The following is a 19,522-nucleotide window of genomic DNA, read 5'->3' as shown; positions in this document are numbered from 1 at the left end:
TTCCAAAATCACCAAAGACTTGAATTACCTTTCCATCATTGGGAAGTCCACCAAATAGCAGAGACATGATCTCTTTCTTTTTCCCCTGGCTTGCCATTCGAAACACTGTCTGCTCCCGATCCAAGGCCTGTCACGAGGCCTCTCCCCAAAGAGCTCAACTTCAGTAATTGGAAGCAGCCCTACCTCGCCTTTGGTCTTGGGTATTTTCATCATGGGACTGTTCCAGCTAAGGCATAAATTTTGCCAAGGAAAACTTTGCTTTGAAACCTCCATCTTATCCAAACAGAGAGCTGGAATTGACTCTTGGCAGCTCCAGAGATAGTTCTGAGTTATGAAAAATAGAACATATGTGTCAGCGAATCTATGAGATTGTCCCCAGTTTGGGGGAAAAAAAAAAAGGCAATCTTACACATGAACTCATCTCTCATTCCTATAGCTGATAAAGCCAGTGCACCTGCAAAGTTCAGAGTCCTTTGAAACCACCTGTTGTGCTCCCCTAGATGTGACCACCCCCTCAAACCTTTTACCCAAGGAAGTTTGTAAGGCAAAAGAGCAAGAGGTGTTTCAAAGAAAGAGAAGATCTAAGGTACAGAGAAACATAGCTGTATTCTTCAAGGGGAGGCATTCAAATTCCAGCTCCTGGCAAGATTACAACTTGGGGAAGGTTTGGTCCAACTTGGAGGAACTTCAGTGTTGGGGAAAAAGGGCATTTGCAGGCGCTGTCTGCCTCCTTCGGGAGTAGAGTGGGTCTTCATGATGGAAACCAGATTTATACCCAGAAGCTGGAGAAAACATTTGCAAATATTCAAGCCAATCACCTGACCTGGAAAACAGAAAGAATGCGACCCCCTGACAGCCTTCCCCCAGGCAGGGGTTGAGGGAGGCAGAGAAGGGCCCTTCTTGAGAAATTCCAGGCTCTGTGAATTTCCTCCTGTCCTGCCTCATCCCGGGTTACCGATTTCTCTCCTAGTGGCCTTCACAGCTCCTGGAGATGAAGTGTTATCACATCACAGTCTCAGGACAGTCACCCTAGGGGGAGAAGCAACTTAGAATCACAAAATCTCACAATCAGACATGACCATAAAGTCCATTTAGTCACCTGGCTCATCTCATCTAGAATGCCTCCCAACACAGGAATCTCCATTGCCCAGATAGTTGCTGTCGTCCAAATAGCTCGAGGGGCAGGACCACACAGGATGCGTCATCGTTGTGGTAACCAGATACGGAGACAGAGGAACCAACTTTACCAGTTGAGGGGATAATGCTGCTTAAGACCATGGGCTGAGACTGCCCGGAATTAGACCCCCCAAGCTCAAACGCTGGCCCTACCATTTACTCCTAGGTGACTCTGGGCAACTCAACTGACCTGTCTGAGCCTTGGTCTCTCATCTATAAAATAGGGGTCATGATAAGACCTACCTCATTTGGTGTGTGTGAAGTTAAAATGATTCAACATGAGTAAAGCACCTAGAATACGCTTATTCCACCACATCAGCCAACAGAGATCCTCAGTTTCTATAAGTAATTGTATATACTATGTATACAAAAGCATTAATATCAGTATAATGGGCCCTCATACATCAAAATAGTATCATGAATGACTCATCCAGCTGCAACTGCACTCCACCCACTTCACTCCCAGCCCCAACTATTTTAAAGCAAATCCTATTTAATCCTTAAAGGTTTCAGTATGCATCTTTAAAAAGGGGCACACTTTAAAAAATTAATAACCATAATAACATTATCACCCTCCTCCCAAAATATAAAATGATTCTATGATATCAAATATCTTCCATCTCTGTTCAAAATGATATGAAGAAAGATCCACACATTGAAATTTGTTGATATGTCTCTTGCTGTGGTCAGTCGCTCAGTCATGTCCAATTCTTTGTGACCCTACAGACCGTAGCCTGCCAGGCTCCTCTGTTCATGGGGATTTCTCCAGGCAAAAATACTGGAGTGGGTATTGCCACGCCCTCGTCCAGGGGATCTTCCCAACCCGGGGATCGGAATCAGGTCTCCTCCATTGCAGGCAGATTCTTTACCTGCTGACCTACCAAGTAAGCCTGGTATGTCTCTTTCAGTTCAGTTCAGTTCAGTCGCTCAGTTGTGTCCGACTCTTTGGGACCCCATGAATCGCAGCATGCCAGGCCTCCCTGTCCATCACCAACTCTCAGAGTTCACCCAAACTCATGTGCATCGAGTCAGTGATGCCATCCAGCCATCTCATCCTCTGTCATCCCCTTCTCCCCCTGCCCCTAATCCCTCCCAGCATCAGGGTCTTTTCCAATGAGTCAACTCTTCACATGAGGTGGCCAAGGTATTGGAGTTTCAGCCTCAGCATCAGTCCTTCCAATGAACACTCAGGACTGGTCTCCTTTAAGATTGACTGGTTGGATCTCCTTGCAGTTCAAGGGACTCTCAAGAGTCTTCTCCAACACCACAGTTCAAAAGCATCACTTCTTCGGCACTCAGCTTTCTTCACAGTCCAACTCTCACATCCATACATGACCACTGGAAAAACCATGGCCTTGACTAGATGGACCTTTGTTGGCAAAGTAATGTCTCTGCTTTTGAATATGCTATCTAGGTTGGTCATAACTTTCCTTCCAAGGAGTAAGGGTCTTTAAATTTCATAGCTCCAATCACCATGTGCAGTGATTTTGGAGCCCCCAAAAAATAAAATCTGCCACTGTTTCCCCATGTATTTCCCATGAAGTGATGGGACCAGATGATCTATAGTTTCCTCCTTCAATTTTATTTTTTTTACTAATTTTCTCCTTGCAACTTTTTTGTCATAAGATCAGACCATTTGTTGTATACACTTTCTAACAGTCTGGAGTCTACTGATTACATATCATTTAACATGTTTTTCTGTCCCCTTTTTATTTCTTGTATATTGATAATTAGATCTGCAGGCTTTAATAATTTGATGCATCTACTTTAATAATCGAGATTCAATCATTTGACAAACCTACTTCATGGGCAGCGGTATGTACCTCTGTCAGGAGGTTCACAGCGTCTGGCAGGTTCTTTGGTGAGGACGTTAGCAGTGTCAGTGATCACCATCTAGATTCATTAATTCATGGTCAGATCGGCAGCCAAAATGCAGGGTGTCCAGTTACATTTGAATTTCAGGTAAACAATGAACAATTTTTAGTGTCAGTTTATTTCAAATACACTTGTACTAAGTAATTAATTGTTTTTTATCTGAAACTTATAGTTAAGTGGGGTTATATGTTTTTATTTGTTAAATCTGGCAGCTGTAATAAGGGGCTGCAAAACAGTGACTTTCTATGATTCCTTTTTTATTTCTTAGTCATATTTTTCTAAACATGCACTTCCCTTTGTTGATTTGATAGCCCTAAAATACATATCACATATGAGAAGCAGAAGAGATACTTGACTTTTTTTTTTCTTTTACTTGTCAATTGAAAAATAATGAGATACATCCTCTAACGATCAATAGAGGCAGCCTCATGAGCTCACAGATGTGAATGTATTTGTTGTGAATTCCAACTCTTTGCAGTTATTATCTTTTTTGATGCTTAAACCATCCCATCTCTGGTCAGTGAAAATCTATTCTAGTAGGCTCCTGAGTCCTTTTTGACATGACATCAGTAGTTTAATATTTAGTTTGCTTTCTAGCGTGACCAGATTTTCTAGGCTTATCATGTATATTTCCAGCCCTGGATCTTAAATCAGGCATTTCTTCAAGAAACCCTATTTCCCTTTAAGAGGAAATGGTACTTAGAAAACATAACCAGGGAGCTACAAGAGTTCCATGCTACTGAGGTGTTCATTATTCGTAGGTCTTTTCAGCAAATAGACCCAGGAAACATGTATCTTTTTCAAAGATAATGAAATTCATAAATTTGTAATATTTTCCATAGTGATGCAAAACCACGTGTTTTTCTTTGCTTCATTGATCTCACATCTGTATTCCTTTTCTCCCATGGTAAAAATCCCTATTGTCAATGACATTCATTTGATTACTCACATACAACACATACACATAAAACAATGTATACACCCAATATACAACTTCACTTACACCACAACTTTGGAATAGCAAAATACCAGTGCTACCACCAGCAATATGCTTGGTAAACATAACATAAGGTTCTGTTTCATTTTGTATAGTTATTTTTATTCTTAGGGCATATATCACTAGGGAAATAAAAATATGTACTTTTTATATAAGCAGAGACATTACTTTGCTGACAAAGGTCTGCTTAGTCAAAGCTATGGTTTTTCCAATAGTCATGTATGGATGTGAGAGTTGGACCATAAAGAAAGCTGAGGGCTGAAAAATTGATGCTTTTGAACTGTGTTGTTGGAGAAGACTCTTGAGTCCCTTGGACAGCAAGGAGATCAAACCAGTCCATCCTAAAGGAAATCAGTCCTGAATATTCATTGGAAGGACCAATGTTGAAGCTGAAGCTCCAATACTTTGGCCACCTGATGGGAAGAACTGACTCGCTGGAAAAGACCCTGATGCTGGGAAAGATTGAAGTCAGGAGGAGAAGGGGACGACAGAGGATGAGATGGTTGGATGGCATCACCGACTCCATGGACATGAGTTTGAGTAAACTCAGGGAGTTGGTGATGGACAGTGAAGCCTGGTGTGCTGCAGTCCATGGGGTTGCAAAGAGTCAGACACGACTGAGCGACTAAACTGAACTGATGTTCCAACTGGATGTACATTTAAGTTCTCTTTTTAAAATTTCATTTTACTTTAAATCAATAGGAATTGCTCTTTTGTGTTGCATTTTTAAATTATGTAAAAGCATTTATATAGTTCCAAAGACAACTCTATAAAACATTCAAAGAAATCTAATGCTTATTCTGGTCTCCTCTACTCTACTCTTTTCTTCCTTCTAAAGGTAAACAAACTATTTTCACAATTTATCCTTCATTGGTTTATCCTTCTATAATTACTTTAATCTAAGCAAATACAAAGATACATCTGTATCCTCCTCATTCTCCAAGGCTCAGCTCCAATATTACTCCTCTGAGGCTTCACCACCAAGAGCTGAGTACTCACCAAATTGATTACAGTTAGAAGGATCACCTGCCTAACAATATACCGGTATGGCCACACTGTTTACAACTAACCTCCATTCTTATGGTTCAGTTTTCTGTGCTAATGGGTTGGTGCCCGAGTTTTACCTGATGACGGTTCATTGCATTTGCATCTGCCTCTCTTGGGAGCAAACACTGCTCAGATTTCCTAGAAAGTTAAGGCCAGGCCAGCCCTTATATCTTTTTTTTATATTCCATACAGCCACCCTTAATGAAAATTCGTTGAATGGAAAGCATATAAATCAGGGCCTCTTAGCCCTGTATAAGCATCCAAATTACCCATATAGCTTTTCCAGCTTTTTAAATAAGTACAGGTTGCCAAGTTCTACCCAAGACCCACTGAATCAGAATCTCCAAATGTGATCACCAAGAATCTGTATGAAATAATAAAGCACGATTCTATTACACAGCCAGTTTGAGAGCCTTTGACCAAAAGCCACTCCACATAAAGGCCCCCATGGAGCACGTGCAGGCAGCTGCAGTGGGTGTTTCTTAGTAGAGTCTCCCCTCCGCTGTTTAAGATGGGGCAGTTCTGTGTCAGTACAACCAAGAGGAAAGCTTAGCTAGCCATTTCGTTTACCCTGAGGATTTCCTCCGGAGAAACCCTAAAGAACTGTGGAGGGTGGGCTTATGCCTTTGAAAGAAAATGGTTGCATTCAAAGGCTAATTACTTTTTAAGGCCACGCAGTCTGTCAACACCAAGGATGAGTCTGGCCTCATGGCCTCGTGGCCCAGAGCTCTGTCATCAGTAGTAAGACAGTTGCTTCCCTTTACCAAGCCCAGGGTTATCCAAGGGCAGGGATAACCCACGTCTTCTCTGTCTCTCCAAGGGCACTTGCATCCCCAGGCAGGATCCAGAAGGGATTTCAGGGATCTGATCCAATCCCTAAGGCGAGAGAGCCCTGTCCTGAGTCAGACAGTTAAACGCAGGGCTCCGACTAGAAGCCCAGTCTCCAGCCTTCCGGGCTGATCAGGCTTTTTACTTTCCTCGATGCCTCCACAGTCTCGCCCTTTCCTATGTCACCCGGTTAACAGTCACTGCAGCCGCGCTTTGCGGTACGAACAAAGCTGAGTTAGGGTTGCCGACATCTAGTCTCAGCCAAATGAGCCGAAGTCAGATTTCTGCAACCATGTAGAAGGCAGGACTCAGATCCTGCTCCACTTGTCTCAGCTTCAGAGACAAAGCCATTCCCAGACCAGTGTCCAGGAAGCCACCCGACGTGAGCTGGGAGGGGCAGAGGGAGCTGGTGGAGAAAGGTTTATCTCCTCCTTTTACAATAGCTTTAAATGAGCTCTCTCGTTTTATTTTTCTTGATCATCTGGCAGTGAAACAGGGCAGCGGGTGGGTGGGATGGCTGGGGCAGGGGCCCCCAGAAGTAGCAGCGCCATCGGCTTCCTCCAATACTGCCTTTTCACGTCTAGCCCCAGGGCTCTGCAAGCCAGAGATGGTCTAATTGGTGTCCTGGTGGAAAGGGATGGTGGCTGAGCTCTACAGAAACAGGCCTAGGTTTTTCTTCCATTGTGCCAGGCTCCGTAATCCTCACCATTCTCTGCCCCCCGCCCTCAGTTTGAACCAAAGGCAAAACCTGGAGGTGGTCCACTTGGGTACATCTGGCTATTTTGGAAAACTCCGGGGAGGAAGTCATCACAGTAATCGAATGCATCAATTAAACCCAACAGATCCTTTTCAGTCACAGGCAGCATATACGTACATACACACACACACACACACACACACACACACACAGTCTCACTGTACTCTCCAGGACTCACTCTGGCCTCCCCATCTTCCACATTGTGAAGAAAGGCAAAAAAAAAAAGAAACTCTATTCAGGTCACAAGGCTGAGGTTATGAGGGATGAAGGAAACTGGGGGGGAGGGGGAGAGGGGGGCCAAGCATGCTGGTGAGCTTGGGTGTGTGCCAGGGAAGGGGGCTTTGAAGGAAGAGTGCTCATTCTATAGGGACGCTAATCTTGAGAATTTCACTGGGATAATTCTGGGTCTCTCTCACTGGGACGCACACAAAACTGTGCTGTGGGATGGGAGCCTCCCAGCTGTTCCCTGTGGCTCCTTTGGAACAGAGGTCAGTGGTAGAGAACAGCCTTCTGCCCAAGGCTTTCAGAAAAATCACTGCTTTCACCAGATTAAAGTTCAAAAGAAAATTGTAAGCTAGAATTTAAGAATCTTCCAGGCTAAAAGTGCTGTAAAAACTATAACAAGTACCAAGAGTTTTAGTAATATATTCTAGGTCTCCTAAAGGTTATAAGATAGTAAATGCTTAATCATTGGATGGATACAAAGAGATAAAGAATGACCACTTATTGAGTTGATGCAGTCAATAATTTTTATAGAGGGTATCCCCCCAAATATATGTTCAAGTTTGTGTCTACTAAAAGTATATGTTCAATTTCTAACCCTAGTACCTCTATATGTGACCTTATTTAGAAATAGAGTCTTTGCAGATGTATTCAAGTTAAGAGGAAGTCCTACTGGATTAGTTTAGTTCAGTTCAGTCGCTCAGTTGTGTCCGACTCTTTGCAACCCCATGGACTGCAGCACACCAGGCTTCCCTGTCCATCACCAACTCCCGAAGTTTACTCAAACTCACGTACATCATGTTGGTGATGCCATCCAACCATCCCATCCTTTGTCATCCCCTTCTCTTCCCACCTTCAATCTTTCCCAGCATCAGGGTCTTTTCCAATGAGTCAATTCTTCACATCAGGTGGCCAAAGTATTGGAGCTTCCGCTTCAGCATCAGTCCTTCCAATGAATATTCAGGACTGATCTTTAGGATGGACTGGTGGGATCTCCAAGCAGTCTAAGGGACTCTCGAGAGTCTTCTTCAACACCACAGTTCAAAAGCATCAATTCTGGATTCAGTTCATTTCACTTCAGTCACTCAGTCATGTCTGACTTTATGCAACCCCATAAATTGCAGCATGCCAGGCGTCCCTGTCCATCACCAACTCCTGGAGTTCACTCAAACTCAGGTCCAGGAGTCAGTGATGCCATCCAACCATCTCATCCTCTGTCATCCCCTTCTCCTCCTGCCCCCAATCTCTCCCAGCATCAGAGTCTTTTCCAATGAGTCAACTCTTCGCATGAGGTGGCCAAAGTACTGGAGTTTCAGCTTTAGCATCAGTCCTTCCAAAGAACACCCAGGACCAATCTCCTTCATAATGGACTGGTTGGATCTCCTTGAAGTCCAAGGGACTCTCAAGAGTCTTCTCCAACACTAGAGTGGGTCCAAATCCAATGATTGATATCCTTAGAAGAAGGCCATAGGAACACACACATGGACAGGAAAGATGACCATGTGAAGACAGGGGCAGAAAGTGGAGAGATGTAACTACAAACTAAGGAATTCCAAGGGCTGTGGACAACAGCCAGAAGCTGGAAGAGGCAAGGAAGGGTCTTCACTATAGCTTTCAGAGGGACCCATGGCCCTGCTGACACCATGACTTCCAATATCTGGACTCCAGCCACCATGAGAGGATAATCTGTGGTTTTAAACCATCCAGTGTGTGATCCTTTAGGAAACCAAAGGGCTGCCCAGGTGGCACAGTGGTAAAGAATCCGCCTGCCAACGCAGGAGGCACAAGAGACAAGGGTTCCATCCCAGGGTCGGGAAGATCCAGTTAGACTTCATTGTGCTGTGAATTTCTCTCACACATGCGCACTCTTCCTGCCCCTCGCGTAAATATCAGCTGCATACCTTGTGCTGGCTCTTGGGGACAGAACCAGACCCTAGTACCCAGAGCTGGCAAGTGTGATTCCTGACTCAGGAGCACATTCAATTCCAAACAATTAAGATAATCCAATCCACATCGCCACTGATGCCTTTAGAGGCAGAATCTCCCCCAGGCGGTGGGAGGAGGAGGAGAAGGGTAGAAGAAAGACAGTGGGCTCAGTCTCAAGGTCACTGTGACCTCCCAGCCTGAGTTACTTGGGACAGATGGCTTAGAGGCAATGCCAAAGTTCTTAGAGGCTGACACCAGAGTCCTCTTCTGAGGAATTGTGATTGAAAGTAAAGATGGCACATGCTTCAAGGGACAGGGCACCTTCCAGAGACTTGCAGGGGAGCCCACACATCTCCATGAACAGTGCATGGAGCTGGACTCAGAAATCTTGCCTTGATCTTGGCTTCTCCATTTATCAGCTGCATCCCTTGAATGGAGCGTTCGATCTCCTAAGCCTCAGTGGCCTCGTTGGAAAACAGTGATGTTGCTTGACTTCATTGCTATCTTTCTGTGTTGTTCTGAAGACTGAAACATATCAGGACCTGACGCGTCCCACTTTACAGAGGAGGAGAACAAGGCTGCCTGACTTCCCCAAGGCCACACTGCCAGTTAGTGACAGACAGGGGCTGACACGGAGCAACTGGCCTGTAAGTAGCAGGTTTTCTAGAGCCAGACACTGCGGTTTACAAGACTCATTTAATTCTCGTAACAACTCTGTGATGTCCACATTCTTTTCCTATTTTCCTGTTGAGGGGATTGACGTCAGCAAGAGATTAAGTAACTGCTGAGACCAAAAAGAGTTGGTGGCACAGCCAGGAACCAAGTCCACTCTGAAGTCTGTGCTCTGAGCAACTGTACTTGGACCCAGCCAGCTTTCTAGCATGTGTCCACCTGCTCCTAATGCACTTGAAAACTTTGCCAATGCTTGCTACACACACTACTACATTAATTATTCATTGTAACTTTTATATATTATTGCATTAAGAGAAGTGAGCATTAATTTGACTTTGAAGCTCGTCAAAAGCACACAGGTGAGTCACAGGTCCTGGGATGAGGTGGCTGCAGAAACTACAAAGCAATTTATCACGTTCTTATGTCAAAGGGTCTTTCCTGTACCAGTAATAGTGAATTTGAAAGCATCTCGGATGTCTCAAATGAGGAGATGTTCAGCCTCCTGAGAGTCCTGTGCCGTCACATTCCATGTAGGAAAGGGAGACCCATATTGGTGGAGCGGGGCTGGGCGGAGGAACACAGTTCACGGGTGTGCGCAGATCCAGGTCCGCAGAAGACCCCAGTGTCAGAACCAAGACCTTCCAAAGTTTGGCTCCGAGATGTGTATTTAGCCAGTTTTGACAGACTGGGGGGAAAGCCGGGGTGAAGTGGTAACCGCAGATTGATTAAAATTTTTCACTTCCAAGGTAAGGTGCAAGAGAAACACGAGGCCTGGCCCCTGCCCAAAAGGACTTCGCAGCCTGATGAAAAAAAATGAAATGCTGAAGCTAAGCACACTAGTGAGCAACAGGAGAGGTCAGAGGAGATTGTAGCAGGAATGTAGCATAGCAAAAGGAAAAGACCCTGGACTCAGAGTGAAAACATCCAGGTTCCAGTATCTTCTCTGCCACATAACTGGATAGGTGATCTACAAACGGCTTAAGCTTGCTGAACCTCTTTACCTTTATCTTCCGGGAAATGGTGAAAGTAACTCAGCAAACATGTATCTAGTGAATTCTCTAGGCCAAGCTCACTATGGATAGAAACAAGTTTACAAGTTATTAACCCTTTATGAGCATCAAGTGCCCTGAGCAGACCTTGGAAAGAATATCTTTAAAAACACAGGTCCTGGAAACGGCAACCCACTCCAGTATCCTTGCCTGGAAAAGTCTAAGGACAGAGGAGCCTGGAGGGCTGCAGTCCATAAGGGTTACTCTACTGAGCACGCGTGCATGAGGGTGGAGGGAGGTGGGTTGGTATTAATAAACTGGTTCAGTTCAGTTCAGTCCCTCAGTCGTGTTCAACTCTGCAACCACATGAATTGCAGCACGCCAGGCCTCCCTGTCCATCACCAACTCCTGGAGTTCACTCAGACTCACGTCCATCGAGTTGGTGATGCCATCCAGCCATCTCATCCTCTGTCGTCCCCTTCTCCCCCTGCCCCCAGTCCCTCCCAGTCTCAGAGTCTTTTCCAATGAGTCAACTCTTCACATGAGGTGGCCAAAGTACTGGAGTTTCAACCTCAGCATCAGTCCTTCCAAAGAACACCCAGGAGTGGTCTCCTTTAAGATGGACTGGTTGGATCACCTTGCAGTCCAAGGGACTCGCAAGAATCTTCTCCAATACCACAGTTCAAAAGCATCAATTCTTCAGCGTTCGGCTTTCTTCACAGTCCAACTCTCACATCCATACATGACCACTGGAAAAACCATAGCCTTGACTAGATGGACCTTTGTTGGCAAACTAATATCTCTGCTTTTGAATATGCTATCTAGGTTGGACATAACTTTCCTTTCAAGGAGGAAGCGTCTTTCAATTTCATGGCTGCAGTCACCATCTGCAGTGATTTTGGAGCCCCCCAAAATAAAGTCTGCCACTGTTTCCACTGTTTCTCCATCTATTTCCAATGAAGTGATGGGACCAGATGCCATGATCTTCATTTTCTGAATGTTGAGCTTTAAGCCAACTTCTTCACTCTCCACTTTCACTTTCATCAAGAGGCTTTTTAGTTCCTCTTCACTTTCCGCCCTAAGGGTGGTGTCATCTGCATATCTGAGGTTATTGATATTTCTCCCAGCAATCTTGATTCCAGCTTTTGTTTCTTCCAGCCCAGCGTTTCTCATGATGTACTCTGAATATAAGTTAAATAAGCAGCATGACAATATACAGCCTTGATGTACTTCTTTTCCTATTTGGAACCAGTCTGTTGTTCCATGTCCAGTTCTAACTGTTGCTTCCTGACCTGCATATAGGTTTCTCAAGAGGCAGGTAGGACTATTAAAAAAAAAAAAAAAAATAGGTCTTGAGATCCTAAAGCTTGTTCAGGCTCTGGGAGTGAGGAAAGGAACAATGTGTTCCAGAACATGGGCAGAAGTATGGAGAGAAAACGGGCTTAACAATTTCAGGAAACCCAGAGAGGACCAGTAGTCTAGGTGGGTGGACAGAGGTTTTCAGAAATAAGACTGAGCATAGAGAGTGGGCAAGGTAACGAAGAACCTTGAAAGACAACCTATACATCCTCTGATATTATGATTATGGGGTGTTATTTTTATTCAAGGGGAGGAAAAAGCAAAGCAATTCATGCTGCTCACCCAAACATCAGGACATTCTGTTCCTCTGTGCTGTGCTTCGTGAAAATGTTCTCCAGCAAAAAAAAAAAAAAAAGAGAGAGAGAGAGAAAGAATGATTAAGGGGAAAAAAAATAACCAGAGCCACATTCATTTCAGCTCCACTGAGAGCACAGCAGGAAGAAGTCACTGTGTTTGCCAAACTCCAGAAAGAGACACAATTGATGGGGGAGGGGGGAGGGGTAGAGAGGGGGCGGGGCCGGTGTAGCTTTATTCTCCCAAGAAGATATTGTAAATAATGGTGAGGTATGGTGCACAGAAGGGGAAATTACTCTGACAGGGCCCTTTTAGGGAGGAAAATGGAACTAAATACGTGTTCCATTATTTCTGATCTTTCATTCAACTCCCCATTTACATGGAGGCTCCCCGGAGCTGATGTTTCCCCTTCACTGTCGTAAGTAGTCATTGACTGGAGCCGATCATTTCGAAATAAAGGCCCGCAATTCTTCCATTGTCGTGATTAACACAGGGTAATAATTATTAGCCACACGGAAAAACTGCAGAGCAGAGAGGTACCGCTGCCAGGCTGCCCAGCTTTCCCCACGCCAGAAAAGTTCCCCAGCATTCCACCGGGGGGGGCAACATCCCTGAGAGACCACAGAAGGGCTTTGGGAGGCCAGGTGGGCAGCCAGGGCTGTGGTTTGTGGCTCAGATGGTAAAGAATCTGCCTGCAAGGCGGGAGACCTGGGTTTGATCCCTGGGTTGGGAAGATCCCCTGGAGGAGGGCATGGCAACCCACTCTAGTATTCATGCCTGGAGAATCCCCATGGACAGAGGGGCCTGGCGGGCTGCAGTCCATGGGGTTGCAAAGGGTCGGACATGCCTGTGCGACTAAGCACAGCACAGCAGGACCTTGTGGGACAGCATAAGATAGAAATTCCACGAAGAGGAGAGGGGTCGGGAGAGCCAGGTGGGAGGGGTTGGAGGATGAGGGGAGGAAGTGAAGCAGATCCACCCTACCTGATAATCCCCTACTCGCCTCGGAAACATCAGGAAATATTATCAGCTGGATGGGTCGAAGGGGCTGGAGCCACCCACGACTCAGAAAGCGTCATAACCGCAGGGCCCCGGACAAGAGAGTTTATCAAAGGCAGGCAGAGACAGAAATATCCAACTGCAGGCAATTCAAAGGCAGATTCCTCCTCTGCAGCTCCGTTACTAACTGCACATCCCGGGTGGTATCCTGGGCACTGGGCTCTCCTAGTTGTGGCCAGAAAGCTGTCTAGTGTCCACGGCCCTTCTTCCATTCCCCAAGGAGAGAGTTGGAGTGAGGACAGCAGAGAGGGGCATGAGGAGCCTAATTCCTCCTTCTTACGGATGCGGAAACCAGGGCCAAAAGGAGGGAAGGGTCTCATGCAAGGCCAGGCAAGCGTGGCAGCGAGGTCAGCACCCAGCTCACCTGACACCCAGAGGGAAGGGAGTCCAACCTCCATTTATTGATGGAAATAGTAGCCTTTCCATTTGGATACTGATTCTGAGTGCATAGACGCCATTTCAGAAAGGAAAAAAAAAACCACATACACAAAAACAAATAAACAAAAATCAGTGTTGTGACCCCAGAAAGAAAGACGAGGAAAGTTAGAAGATGACAGAACCAGAATCGCTCTTGCTCTTAATCTTTGCTTTCCACCTCGTATGTGCGAAGTTGCTTCGGCTGTGTCCGACTGTCTGTGACCCCGTGGACCGTAGCCCACCAGTCTCCTCTATCCATGGGGTTCTCCAGGCAAGAATACTAGGGTAACCGGCAAGAATTTATTTCAGAAAAGGGATAAAAACGGAATTATTAAACTGACTATGAGGGGAATGTGTGGACTTTACTTTCTAGGAATTCAAAACTCAGAATACAGCAAATAACGTTAAAGTGCTTTATTCCTTTCCTGGTGGCTGTTAATGGTTTCATGATGTTGGTGATGACACTGTTGACTCCTGCCTGCCAAGACTTGCGCCATTTCTGACTTTTTCCTTTTAGACACTAGTAGTTCACATCCTGCCCTAAATTTACAGCACTGAAGCAGGCCCTGGGGTGGGCATCTGGATGCCAGGACATCTGAGCCATTTAGGCAGTGAGGGCAGTGGGCTTTACTCTCACCAGCCTCCTCTGGGCAAGGCCCCACCTCCCTACCCCCACCCCTCCAAGGCCCAGGATCAGCCGTCAGGCAGCAAGCTGGAGGCATCCCAGGCCCCTCCTCGCCAGCCCCTGCTGGGCACTGCCTCCCCGCAGATCAGCAGACCCGAGACAAGCCCCCGGGCGGGGTCTAGCTTTTCCAACCAGCCCCTGTTCATCACTCGAATCACACACAGGCTCCAGTCCCAGGGAGGGCCTGGCACCACATTAGGTCCTCCAGGTATCAGACAGGAGAGAGAAGGCTGGGGGCAGACAGAGAAAGAGCTTAATGTTCTGTCCCTGAAGAGCCTGCCATCAGAGGCAGGAAGAAATTCTTCTGCTATCATTCTTGTCTTCCTTTCTCCCCTAATTAGGAGGAGATGTAAGTTCAATTCTGTTGGGGTTTGCAGAGCCCAGATGCAATCAAGGAGAATGCAGACTCTGGTGCTTGGCTGGCCCTGCTCCCTGTGAATTCCACAGTGACCGGCTGGCATGCTGTCTCTAAGGCTGGGGCTCCAGCCCATCACCCCATTATCCTGCGGTGTTGTGCGGGGCAGAGGTTGACAGAAGCTAGTGGGCACCTGCACGTGTGGGCAACTTCTTTCCTCTGGACCAAGTCTCACAGTTCAATGCATTCACCCCGCAAAAGAAAGGAGAGTTGAGCTCATCAGTGTGATTGTTTATAATGATCACCATAACAATGGCAACACGCTCTCCTGTGTAGGAGAAAATGACACTGCTGACCTTCAGCAGAAGCTCGGCGATGTTCTGCTGGACTTGTAATGAGGACTCCTAAGGAGCCTCTGGCTCACTGGCCAGCTCAGTGCTGAGAACGGGGATTCAGGCCTGGAGCCTCCCGTGTCCTGGCACGTGAAGAGCGGACTCCCATACTTTCATCCCTTTTTCCTCCTCAGAAGAGAACAAAACTAGAGAAAAGGGATGTCAGAGAAACCCAAGTTCAAATTCGGACTACCTGGACGATCTTGGGTCAGTTCCTTGGCTTTCTGATCATCAGTTTCTTCATCTAGAAAGTGGGGTGGTAACACCTATGAAGACCAGACTTGTGAGGACGTGGAGTCAGGTAGGCACACTGCCAACTGCAATGATGGAAGCAAGGTGGGCACCCAATACATGTTAGCATGGACCACTTTATGACGACAATTATGAGCAACTGAAGGGCAGGTATCCCTTTGTCTAAATGAAGAAACCTGGAATAAGGAGGTGCTCCCCTACAGGTTCTGATCTCAGAGGAGTAAACTGCACTGGCTCTGTCCTGGCTGCCTTACTCCCACTGGGAAGGCCCTGCCTGTGTCTGCCCACAAGACACTGCGTCCTCAGAAAGCCAAGCCGCCCAGCTCCGGCTGGAGTTTGGAGAGTGACTGTCCTCTGAATCAGGCTGGGAGGTTAACGTGGAGTTTGTGGCTGGTGAGGGCGGCTAAGCAGAGAAGGACCTCAAAAGAGGTCATACATACAGCATCTTCATACTGTCTCTCAGGCAGTGAGGGTCCATGCCTTTCTGATTCCTGTACACTTGGGAGTGTCCTCCGAGGCATCTCAGCATCTCCGGTCCTCCCCCGCCTGTCTGGAAGAAGCAGGTGGACAGGGACGGGCCCGCAGTGAGGGCCGACTGCAGCTGGGAAGTGCCCTGTGCTTCCACACAGGAAGGGAACTGGGGAGAATCTCGGTCTGCAGCACTTTCCCGTGGATGCGTGGGAGAGAAGGAGGGACGCCAACGGGATGGGGAGACGATGTAGCCACCCCAAAAGCAGAGGGGTATCTCTAAGGCGCCCAACTCTTTCTCTCAAACACTGAACAAGAGGTTGGACTGTAGATTCAGCAACTGAGAAGGCTTGGTTCTCAAAAGGACTTTTAGAACTTTAAGATAGCATCCCTGTTAGACAAATGTGTTGTGCTCTCCAACTCACAGTGAGCATCGTGTTGGATTCTTGTGAAGCAGAGCATGCAGGCCAAGGATATCGTTTCCACTTTATAGATGAGGAAACAGAGGCACAGAGAGGCTTAGCCAGGGATTACATGGCCAACCCGGTAGTATGTCTCCTTTTGGGGGGATCTCTTAGGGAACAAAATAGCAAAGAGGACCCTTTCTCAGGTCTTCAGTACCCTACACAGAACAGCAGCAAAAGTTACACGCCGGAGCTGAGCCCTTCGCCCCATCTTCACCTCCCACATCTGAAGCCCGGCGGTCCACGCTCCCCCCTTGCCCCCTGCAATCTTCTCACCCAGGACACACAGGAGTCTTTAGATGGATCCAGAGGCCCTTCACATAGGTTTAGGGCTGCAGTTGGCTGAGCCTCCGAGAATATTCTCCTCCCAGAGCAGCATTCTTGATGGATGGAGAGAGAGAGGGAGGGTTAGGGACAGAAGCTGAGGATACAGGCACACCAGCTCCACTTGTGGGAGGCTGAGTGAGAAAGGAGTGAAATCCCGCCTTGTTTGATTTGGAGCCTTAACAGGCTGGCTACTGTTTAAGGTACACAGGAACGTGGGCTTTGTGAAGGGCCGGAAGGGGAGGAGAGAGGTGGCTGACATCTTTATGAATGGTGCTGAGAATCCTGGAGCAGGTGCCCAGTGGCCACATCCTGGACCGCTGTCCCCAGCACCCAGCCCAGTGGCCCACCGCTCTTCATTCACACGCCCTGGCCCACACACTCCAGTCTGGCCCATCTGACCAGGCCCTCGGTCCCAGTCCATGTGGGGGGCAGAGGGGCGGCTGCTTCTGCACTGCGCCCGCCTCAGCATCCACTGGCAAAAGTGAGGTGGGCAGGTGGGAGACGGAAGGGCCCACCCACCAGGGAACGTGTCCCTGCCGTGAAATGGAGGAGGTTCAGGACGGGTGGGGCAAATGAAAGGGGACAGGCCTCTTAGAGCCAAGGGAGCTGGAGCTGGTGGTGGCACCCGCGGTCTCAGCTCTGGGAGCTAGAGGCAAGCCCGCTAAGAGACCATGCTCCACCCAACGGTCACCGCTGACACTGGCTTCCTGCCCACAGCTCCAAGCACACAGCCCCCCAGCCCAGGCCCCTAAATGTATGCACGGGCACACTCGCAGGCAGCGTTCCCATGCTCAACACTGACTGCTTGCCACCCTCCCAACCTCCGAAAGAGAGCAGACTGGATGCTGAAAGCCTGCCAAAGTATGGCCGCCTTCCAGCACCAAAAATACCTCCCGCCATCCGAGGGGCTACCGGACTGGCATCTATTTGTGGGGCTGGAGCTGCTACTGTGACAGAGAGGACTTCCCCTGAGGATGGGCTTGTTGCCCACTTGGGCCTATTCTCCCCCAAAGTCTCAGGCTTGCTTGCAAAGGCCTGCGGAGGCCTGCTCAGCGAGACCTGCCTCTGCAGGAGCAATGCTTCTTTCTCCCGGGCAAAGTTCGGCTCCATTCCGGAGTGTGCCTTTGTCCTGTTCTCTCCCACTCCTCTGATCCTCCTCCCCAGCCCAAGCCACCCATCTGGGGACCAGCAAAGAAGAGCCTGGGGCCTGGAATGGCAATGCAGTAGGCATCGGTGATTTTGCAGGACTGAGGATCCAGGAGCACCGTGGCCTGTAGATAGAGGTGGGTGGCTGGGGCGAGGAAAACCCTGTTTCAGTCTTCCAAAGATGAGGATTGGGCTTACAGCAAACATCTGCCCACCCATCACTCTATTCATCCGATAGACATTTACTAAACACCCACCACTTGCCCAGAGCTGTGCTGGGCTGTGACCATTACTCCTGATGGACACGAGGAGGAACTGTAAGGGGCTGGCAGAGGCTTGACGAGTCCCCAGGGACCATGAGTTTGATATCAGCTGAACAGGATGAGAAAGAGGACATCAAAGCCCAAAAAGATGCCAGGAAACTCAGGTCCGAGAAAGACGTAGATGGGTCTGAGGGCATGAAACCTATGAGCAAGATTATCAGCATAATTTCCCTTAAAAAAATATGTGTGGAAGAAATAATCATGTACTATATACCATTCCATTTAAGAAATCTAATAAAGTCACTCTTAATAAATAATGTTTGTGGAATGAATGAATGAATGGATACCCAGTGATCAAAAGGATATGATTATTGGAGCACCTTTGAAGATCAAAGGCTCATATATATTGCCATTGCCTCAGAGAGTGCTATATCTAAATATACAGCATGAATCTGAGGTGTTCTTTTTTTATTCCCAAGATATATTGTTGTAATAATGTGCTTAACTCATAAGACCTATATTTGTTTTAGCCTATCAGGACTAAAAATATGAACAAATCTTTCCATTTTAATGACACTATTAAAATCTGCTAACATTTCTATATATTTCTATTTTAGCTCCCACAACTCTCTGAAGATTCAAAGTAGGAATTCCCATTTTACAGATGGACAAACCAAGGCCCAGAGAAGTTGAGGGTGCTTAACAGGTGCCTCCCAGGAGACCGAGTAGTGTCCTTGCCGTTGTTGTGCTGGCCACAGGCACCCCATCACGTCACAGGACTCAGACCTCAGGCTGTGCTCCGTGGCGATGTGCAAACTGGATGGCATCGGGTCACGTGCAACAGGTTTTCCTGCCTGGCTTCCCTCTCTCCCTCCCTCTCTTCACTATTCATTTGAAAGGGAGAGGGGAGACTGGGGTGGAGGAGGCAGTGAGTGTTTCATTTCACCTCCCTTACTCTTCCTTCTAGGGTTGATTTCTGGACCACAGGAGGTAGGATTAGAAAGTTATTTAAATTGCTACCAAAATCAAAATCGTCCCAAGACATAATTAAGTTGAGGCATAAGGAGATCAAGCCAGTCCATCCTACAGGAAATCAACCCTGAATATTCATTGGAAGGACTGATGCTGAAACTGAAGCTCCAATACTTGGGTCACCTGATGCAAAGAGCCAATTCATTAGAAAAGACCCTGATGCTAGGAAATATTGAAGGCAGGAGAAGGGGACAACAGAGGATGAGATGGTCGGATGGCATCACCAACTTAATGGACATAAGTTTGAGCAAGCTCTGGAAGATGATGAAGGACAGGGAAGCCTGGCGTGCTGCGGTCCATGGGGTTGAAAAGAGTCTGACATGACTGAGCGACTGAACAACAACAACAACAAAAATAGAGAGAGATGGAACCTCTTCCAGAGTCATGCAGCACTTGATTTGAGAACCAGAAGGTCCTAATTTTCAGCTTCAAGCTTTATCAGTTAGGTATTTCCAAGCCTACCACTGCCTATCCTGGGTTGAGCTGACCAGACCCATGCTCCATGTATCAAACAAAGAAA

This window comes from Bos mutus, chromosome 16, assembly GCF_027580195.1.
Source record: "Bos mutus isolate GX-2022 chromosome 16, NWIPB_WYAK_1.1, whole genome shotgun sequence".
NCBI classification, from domain to species: Eukaryota; Metazoa; Chordata; class Mammalia; order Artiodactyla; family Bovidae; genus Bos; species Bos mutus.
This window is presented reverse-complemented; position numbering follows the sequence as displayed.